Raw genomic sequence first — 8,453 nt, 5'->3', positions numbered from 1 at the left:
GAGAGAGAGAGAGTAGCTTTGTGACTTGTCCAATGGTTATGATGAAGTTGGTGACAGGAAAATTTCAGTGGTGTGTATGCGACTTATTTAGTTACAAGGTGTTCAGTTAGCTGCCCCAATTATGAGATTAAATGTGTTCCCAATCTCAGATATGATATATACATTTACTAAAGATATACTACATTAAAAATGATAATACAGATCTTATGCGTTGCAAATCCCAGTATTATCATATCAGTCGAGGGAAGTTGTGTCTAGATCTAGATTTTCAGCCTGTTCGGCTCGATGACAAAGCCACAAGTTTTAGGAAATGAAACAATAATTAACTTGCATCTTGTTTATTCCAATGTTATTTGTTACAATCTAAATCCACCGAAACCACCCTTACTACTTATTCTTTATCGGTTTATACATAATAGCGGAAATGTGTGTAATGGCTACTTCAACCTTTGTTTGTTTTCTCAAGATAAAAGCAATTCATTTGCATTCAATTTTTTTTTATCTAAACCCAAATTATGTATTTAGTTAAACGTCGGTTGTAGTATATCAAGAGAGTTAGGTTTTTATCAAATATGCTAGTAAAGTCTCCTACTATCAAAACCCTAAGGCTGCCTCTTGACGAGAATGCCACCAAACCCTAATCTTAGCCGTTGTCGATCTCGCTGCACCTCGACCTCATGGCCTTTATACCTCCAAACCTCAGCTTCCCCTCATCACCAAGAACCCCAAATATGTTCTCTTCATCTTCATCGTCCACCCTAAACACGAGCAAAACCTCTGAAACCTCGTCCATTGACAAGGTCACAAAGTCCTTCGCTGCCTCTCCTGCGATTGCAAGCACTGGGGTGATTGATCTCTCTGATCAGATCATATGTCCTCAAAGGTGGGTGCAACAGTCTTTCCATGTTGCAAAGCCTCTCAATGCTGAACCACCAACCCTAATAGATTTGAAAAGATTTTATGGAAGAGTCTGGGTGCTGGAAAGGCGTTTTCAGATCTAGGAACGTCTAAATAACATGCTCTTTATTGGATTCAATCTTATGAAGGATCAAAACAAAGTCTTACGTGGAGGACCATGGAGGTACCAGCAAGCCCCGGTGATCATCCAACCTTATGATGGTGTCAGATCACTAAAGAACATGGTGATGAGCTCACTAATTCTAGGTACGTATCCAAAACATCCCCTCTAAGTATGAACTTCCTGAACATTTCCCTGGTATTAGATCTGTTGCGGGGAGGTATATTGAATGTGATGACAAGTTGTGGTTGAAATCCAAGAAGGTTAGGGTTAGGGTAGAAAGGAAGTTGTCTAATCCTATTTTTTCCTCTAAAACTATCAAGCTATCGAAGACTTGTCAGGAGGAGATAATTTTTTTTCTTTGAGAACTGTGTTGTTGTATGTCCGGCGTGTGATCTGGTCTTTCATGAAAATGGAAGATGCCCTTCAGGTAACTCTAACAAATTTGCAGGAAACTCTGAAGGAAGTAGCAGTACCAATCCAATACTCAACTTCGCCTCTAATGCTCTGTTCCATAGTTCTTTCAAATTCCAAGGGTTTCAGAATGCTTCTGCTGTGGAGAAATCACCCTTTGCAAAGCTGAGTGTCAAGCCCAGGCGCCTAGTACTGCTCAAGAAGCAACCTAAAGATTCGAATGCAGATTGTTTGGCTCTAGTTCCGGTAACTAAAAAATCATGCAAACTCGGACTTGACATCTAATAGCATTGAGCCCTTTGAAAGCCGAGCTTTGAAAGTTGTTGCTGGTATCAAAAGAGCCCGGCCACTCTCCCCGGAGACGTCCAGTAAAAAACTGAAGGTGCTCCTTGATGATGCTATGTAGTTGCAATCAGAAATGCACACAAAGAAGTTGAAGCAACCAGACTTCTTGGCCTCGCTCTCAGCTAAGGTACTCAGACTTGTGAATGAACAGAATGCTATTGTTCTAGTTTCAAACAACACGCAAACTACGCCTGGATCAGAAGAAAAAGCATGGACGCCTAATTGGTTAGCATAACACACGCCCTAGAAGGACCTCCACACCTGAAACCTCAGCAGAAGTCCCTCCTCTCCGTGCCACTCCACTTCCGAAGTTTTGCTTTTTTTCCCTTATTTCCCATTTTGCTTAAATAATTGCCTATGATCCTCTATTGTTATGTGATTATAGGCTCACTTTGTGGTGTTCAAGTGAGCAAGAAAAGAGTAATGAGGGTACTACCCTACGTGAATCAATTGATCTTATTTGCCCTCTGTACGCAAGGCAAGTGATCGATTCATGATGTAACATCTATTTTCGATGGAATGAAACTTAATTCAAAAAGGAAAGAGGGTTAGGGTTTTTTTTTTTTTTTTTTTTTTGAGAAAAGCAAGCACTTTATAAACAGAAGCCAAGATTACAAACTATAGGAGATATTGGTGGTGGACATAAGATCCCCACTCTCCTCCCTACCTAAACACCAATGTTACAGTAGAGAAGAATCAATAAGGTTCAACTGTAACTTAATCTATTACAGAAGTATGCGATATATTCTTATAGCCAACCACCTCAAGCACTATATACCAAAACCGTCAGCATATATACGAAGCTAACATCCCAATTACAATGACAACAAGAACTAACCAACCTTAAAACCAACAATGTCTGGAAATGACAATATAACCATGGCACACCCAAGGACACAACCAACAACACCATCCTACCAAAACCCTAAACTCTCGCTAAAATAAGATACGACCAACACCCAAACAACACTAGAAGAAAACCTAGCTAACAACCAAAACTTAAAAAACAAAAGACAAAATATGAGCCCAAAAACAGCCCAGGCCCAAGGCCCACAACCGTAGATAGAAAAGAACTGCTAGACCCCTCTTGAGGCGCCAGATAGATGAGATCATACATTTAAATCACTCAAAATTTGATTTAGTGTCAAGTAATCGACATACCATCTAGCTATGTCGATCGATTAAAGTTGCTTGACCTGCAACACCCAATAACACATTGGCTAATTTGGCTAGCCATGCAGCCCCGTCGTTGTTGGAAGGAGACAGCTGATTTTCTACCATGGCAAATGTTTGGAACTTTTTGATTTTAATTAACCGTAGGAGACAATTAGAGAGAAAACGTTAAGGTTGCTTTTAAATTTGGTTTTACTTTGAAGGAAAAGAAAAATTAAGTATAACACAAATCACATTGATCTGAATTGTAATATGTTTCTCATATTGTTTATGTCTGATCCTTTAGGCCCAGCAGTCACCAAGTGTACGGTCACTATGTGGACTTCCTTGACTTCTCGTGTAGCATGCGGTAGGAGTTAGTGGGATTGATCGGGGTGTCCGGTTCTCCCCTCTCCGATGGTAAAGTTAGAACCACGTAGAACAAAAGAACAATAAATGAGGGAGTAACACGTTACCTTCCTTGGTAGACGATTGGGATCCCTAAGTAGCTTTGTACCTGTTTATTCTCTCATTCCTTTCAATGTGGGACAAATGTCCCCTTCCGGTTGGTCATTACTAACTTGTCTTATGACTCTCTTTCCAGGCCTGTGATTTTCATGAGCTAATGGGTCGATATCCATCTTGGTCTGGATGGTGCGCGGGTGGTACCTAGCCTGATCCATGGGCATGGTAGCCATATTATTACTATCATTGACAAGTCCCTCAAATTCTCGTTCAAAAGACATTTTGTGTGTGGGAACTTAAAATACGAGCCCATAGACCCGGTGGTGGTCTTTAATGACCCATCCCGGTGATAGCCCATCAAGTCTGGACTCAATATGTGGGTTAAATGCGTGTTTCCTTTTTTTGATGAACGAAGTAGCGAGCCATCCCATGTTTTGGTAGAACAAGAGCAATTGGTTACCAATCCCATGTGAGATCTAGAATCTCACCACCGTCTAGTAGCTTTTTTGATAATCCAAACAAGTAATATACGAGCAAAAACACGTCTCAATTGTGTTTTATTATATCAATGATATTTTTCATCGACTAACAAACAAATGAAAATAATATATATGTAAAAGTGTCTGTATGACTGTATCATAATCCTAAGTTCCTAACTTCCTATCTTCTAACTCTCTAAATATATTGTTTTGATATCATGTTTGTTTATCAATATTCAATACCATCAGGCCCAGATCTGAGCAGAGGCGAAGGAGGCGACTGCCTCAGGCATCAAATTCTTGGGGGCCTAAATCAAATCGTCCGGAGTTCATTAGATGATCAGAATTCTCACTCTTTCAGAACGCCAAAATCCCAAAACTCAAATACTAAATTCAACCTATGAACTTATTTGTTTTGAAAAACTCAGATTAGTTGTCCTGACTCCTGGGTTTAGGGTTAAAGGGTTGGGTAGTGTTTAAGATCGTTAACCACAGACTTCATTGACAAGGAAGGTGAATAGAGAGGTGGGAGTCAATTAATCAATGGGCAGATTATCATGTATAAGTTTTGGTTGATTGTGGTTGTAGAAAGAAGAGGTGGAGGCAGAAAAATAAGGTGGGAGAGGAGAGAGGTGGTGGGTGGGGGAGACTGGGAGAGGACACCATGATCATGTTAGATGTGGCCGTGTGGGATAATGTATTATTTGGGTGTAGAGAGTAGATGAATCATGGTCAATTAGGTTGCAATTTTTATTTTTTTATTTTTATTTTTTTTCTAGTATGACTGGTAGAGGACACCATTTTCAATGCTCGTCTCAGGTGTCTAAATCTTGGGTCCGGCCTTAAATACCATAACCCTACCTCAATCTTTCAATATGGTTTTCTTATTGTAAACTAATCCATAGTCTCACTATAGATGCCATGCCCATTGGTCTACGATCCAAAGGGTAGGAAATGTCTTGCTCATGACAAATTAGCTAGGTCATTTCTTTAGTGATCCAGAGGTCTCTTTCTTAACTATTTTCAATAACCATAACATCACCAGATCGATGTAAACAATCTAATAGAGCCGCATTAAAGAAATCAAGCAAAACTTAATGAACACTAATCAATTTGGCTAGAATTTCTCCATTCCTTGATCACTTTCACATTGCCAAAATCAATGGGGTACAGCCAAAGAAGCTATGTAGAACAAGTCATTCCCCTCCATAACTAAAATATGAACACTTTGGATCGTCAAGGAATGGCCTGGCAAGACAGTCTAGCAAGCTTTTTTTATGGAACCCACAAGTTCATTCTTTTTTTTTTTTTTTTTTTGTATATGCAGATTTCTTATCAAATCGTGTAGAAAATTATCAAATAGAATAAAGAAAAAGAAAATTATGGCAACTAATCAAACCATTATCTTCAGAGTTCCAGCTGGATCCAAGACTAGGAAGACATAGTTTACATTATCGGGCTACACATTCAACCCAATAGACAGCCCAGCACAATTTCTAGCTTTGTTTCAACTCTCGAACAGTAGCAGATATTTTGAATGAAAGCAGATTTTGATCAGTTTCATATGGGAATGTTGCAAATCTTACCTGATTGTTAATTGCATGGCGGAACAAATGTCCTTGATTTTACCCTAAACCTGATGGGTAAAAGTTGCAGACTTTTTATGTAATTCATAAATGCACGAAGGTAAAAAGAATGTAGGATACCAATCCCTTCACCATGTAAAATGAACTAAAACTCGAAAACAAAGCAATGTAGTCAATTAGTGGCACAAAGAATAACATTTTCAATTTCAATTAGGGTAATCTGTCATGTAACACAATGGACTTTAAATGATAATATTAAATTTGGGCCTTTAGAGATGCTCAATAAAGGACACAGAATACAAAATCCGTATTTGGTGGGGTAAAAGCTTTAGGCCGGCTGTTGGTTTGAAATTCAACCCACTAGCACAATCCACACACAATTTCTATTATCAACTTAACAACTCAAACGCATCAACTAATCTTTCGTGACTCTCACAATATCTTCAATGTTCCTAATACCATTTGGTTTAGTGGTACAGTTTCCCCATAATAACTGGGAGGTCATGAGTTTAACTCACAAAAGACTCGTTGTGGTATTTGAGTTTTTTTTTATTTTTTGATGTTAAAAAGACTGATTACAAAACAGAATCTCAGGAGCACCCAGCTCTAAAGATGTCAAAATTAATGGCCTACCTTACAACTAGAGGAAAGCCTGACTCCCAACGACAAGGACTTGAAAGTTGGTGGCCAAAGTTGGCAAGCGTGTTGGCCGTGAAGTCAGCCTCTCTGAAGACATAGATGCTTTGAAACGAACTAGTTAGCCTTCTGATATCTTGGATAAGTTGAATGAGTCTCTAGGGGCACTTGAACTTTCCAATAACACAATTGATAACCAGCAAGGAGTCACCTTCAACTAAAACATTCTTGAACCCCAACTCTAGAGCAGTGAGGAGACTATCCCTGAACGCAATAACTTCTGCAATGGGAACACAATACCTTCAACTTACGGATATGTGACTTATGTCACCATACTTATGTCAACAAAAAAAAAGTATCTTAAAAATTAATTTCCATTTCTCAACATTTCTATATTTTTTTTTTGCCCCGCTCTAGTACTGCATCTTTCTCACACATTTTCCCCTCAGAAGTCAGAACAAAGTAGATCATCTGTTCCCAGCCAGATGCATGTTATGGAACAAGACAATGAATGCAACACAAGTACTACTACATTTGCAGATGGCATGCATGCCATACTACACCCAAGTAACTTGACCTTTCCTTGTCGGCAAATTGACAAAGGTACCCTCTTGATGCATGGCCAAGTCACAGAAAAGGAGCAACAAGGTCACATGGGTGAGAGAGAAGAGCAGCGAAGAAGAAGAGGAGGCAGGCCGCGCCTTTGTTCCAGAGCTATAGTGCCGTTCATGAAGCTAGCTAGAAAGAGAGAGCAGGAAGCATATTTGGCCGGATCTAAGTCCCCCAGCGGCAGCATGCAGCATCATATCGCAGTCTCTCTTTGACAGTGTCGATCTACCCAAACCCAAACAGTGTATGCATGTCAGCCCCAACCGTCCTCTAGCTCCACATAGCTCTCTCAGTCCCAGCCAATACCCTAGCTCATGTCCCATCAAAATTCCTCTTCCAAATAAAAGAGAGCGAAAGCGACCACTTAGCTCTGTGCATGCGGTGGCAAATTGGTCACTGAGTTATGCGGGCTCGACTTTAAAGAGAGACATATGTTGGAATTGCAGAGACAGATAAAGAGAATAAATGGGGAGGGATGGGCCAAAGCTGATGAGGGAAATATCGCCTTCATCTATATGAATACTCACGGCTAGGCCTTTGCAGCTTACCAATACATAGAGGATTATATGGACGATGGTCGCATGCATGATGTTGATATGCTTCGTAAATTGGTGCTCTCTTTCCTTTTTCTTCTTCTTTGCTTCTTTAAGTGGTTAAATGTTGAGACACAATACCTGTCTAGAGGCACGCGAAGGGACTATAAGAATGAAAGGTTGTTTCATAGTCCAATATAACATTATTGCCTTTTGGATGCCGACCTCTGCTTAATGCTAATTGGAGGGAACTGGTTAAACTAGGGTCATGCATGAGCTTAATTGGATCCCCACAACAAGTATATATGTGCAAGTGTCTAATGTGACTGATTCTTTCCTTACCTGTGTTAAGTGCGGGATTGATTTAGTTTGATAACAAACTCATACTTCTCATATCAAATATTGGTCTATGTTGAGTTCTTTTCCTCTAAATGATAGACGTTGTAATGATATGCAATAATTTGCCTTCAATACATATCAAAGTCAACAAAAAAATGGTACCGCGCAGTGACAGTTAAATGATATATATGGTATGATATATTATATTGGGTATGGTGCTAGTCATACGAAAACATTGGCACTTGCTCTTTGTGAATCAGAACTATGGTAGTTGATGTTGTAGACAATGATTGCATTTTCACTCATCTCAGATACATCAAGAAGGAAATCAAGTAGCTAATGCTCTTGCAAGTTTCGGCTCTTCATCTTCTGATATGATGACTTGGTGGGATACACCGCCGGGTTTTGTCCGTTCTTTTTATGATAGAGATATATTGAGACTTTTTAACTTTTCGATTTCGTGAATGTTTGTTATTTTACTTTGAGATATATAGATGTTTGTTCTCGTTTTCTTTTTATCATCTTTAATAAATAATCTCGTTCTTACAAGGAAAAATTCTCACCAGCCTTAAATTTAGAGTAATTTTTTTCTCTAACAAAATAAGATTTTAAAATATCCATAAACCCAATAGACTCTTAAGATTTATTCCCACTAACAAAACTTTTGACTTTTTATGCTTTTTTCCTGACGAAATTACCCCTGCCTCTTATCTCTTTTTCATATCCACTCATTTGTATCCACTCTTATCTCTCTCTCTCTGTTCTTCTCCTCTCACGGAAATCTAACTCTCTCTCTCTCTCTCTCACTCTAAAAAAAGGCAAAGGCTCATCTCTCTCATCCTCCGCCGTCTACGCCGTCACCAACGCCCTCGCTCAC

Source organism: Fragaria vesca, linkage group LG6 (assembly GCF_000184155.1).
Source record: "Fragaria vesca subsp. vesca linkage group LG6, FraVesHawaii_1.0, whole genome shotgun sequence".
Taxonomy (NCBI): domain Eukaryota; kingdom Viridiplantae; phylum Streptophyta; class Magnoliopsida; order Rosales; family Rosaceae; genus Fragaria; species Fragaria vesca.
The sequence above is the reverse complement of the archived record's forward strand: the minus strand, read 5'-3'. Positions refer to the sequence as shown.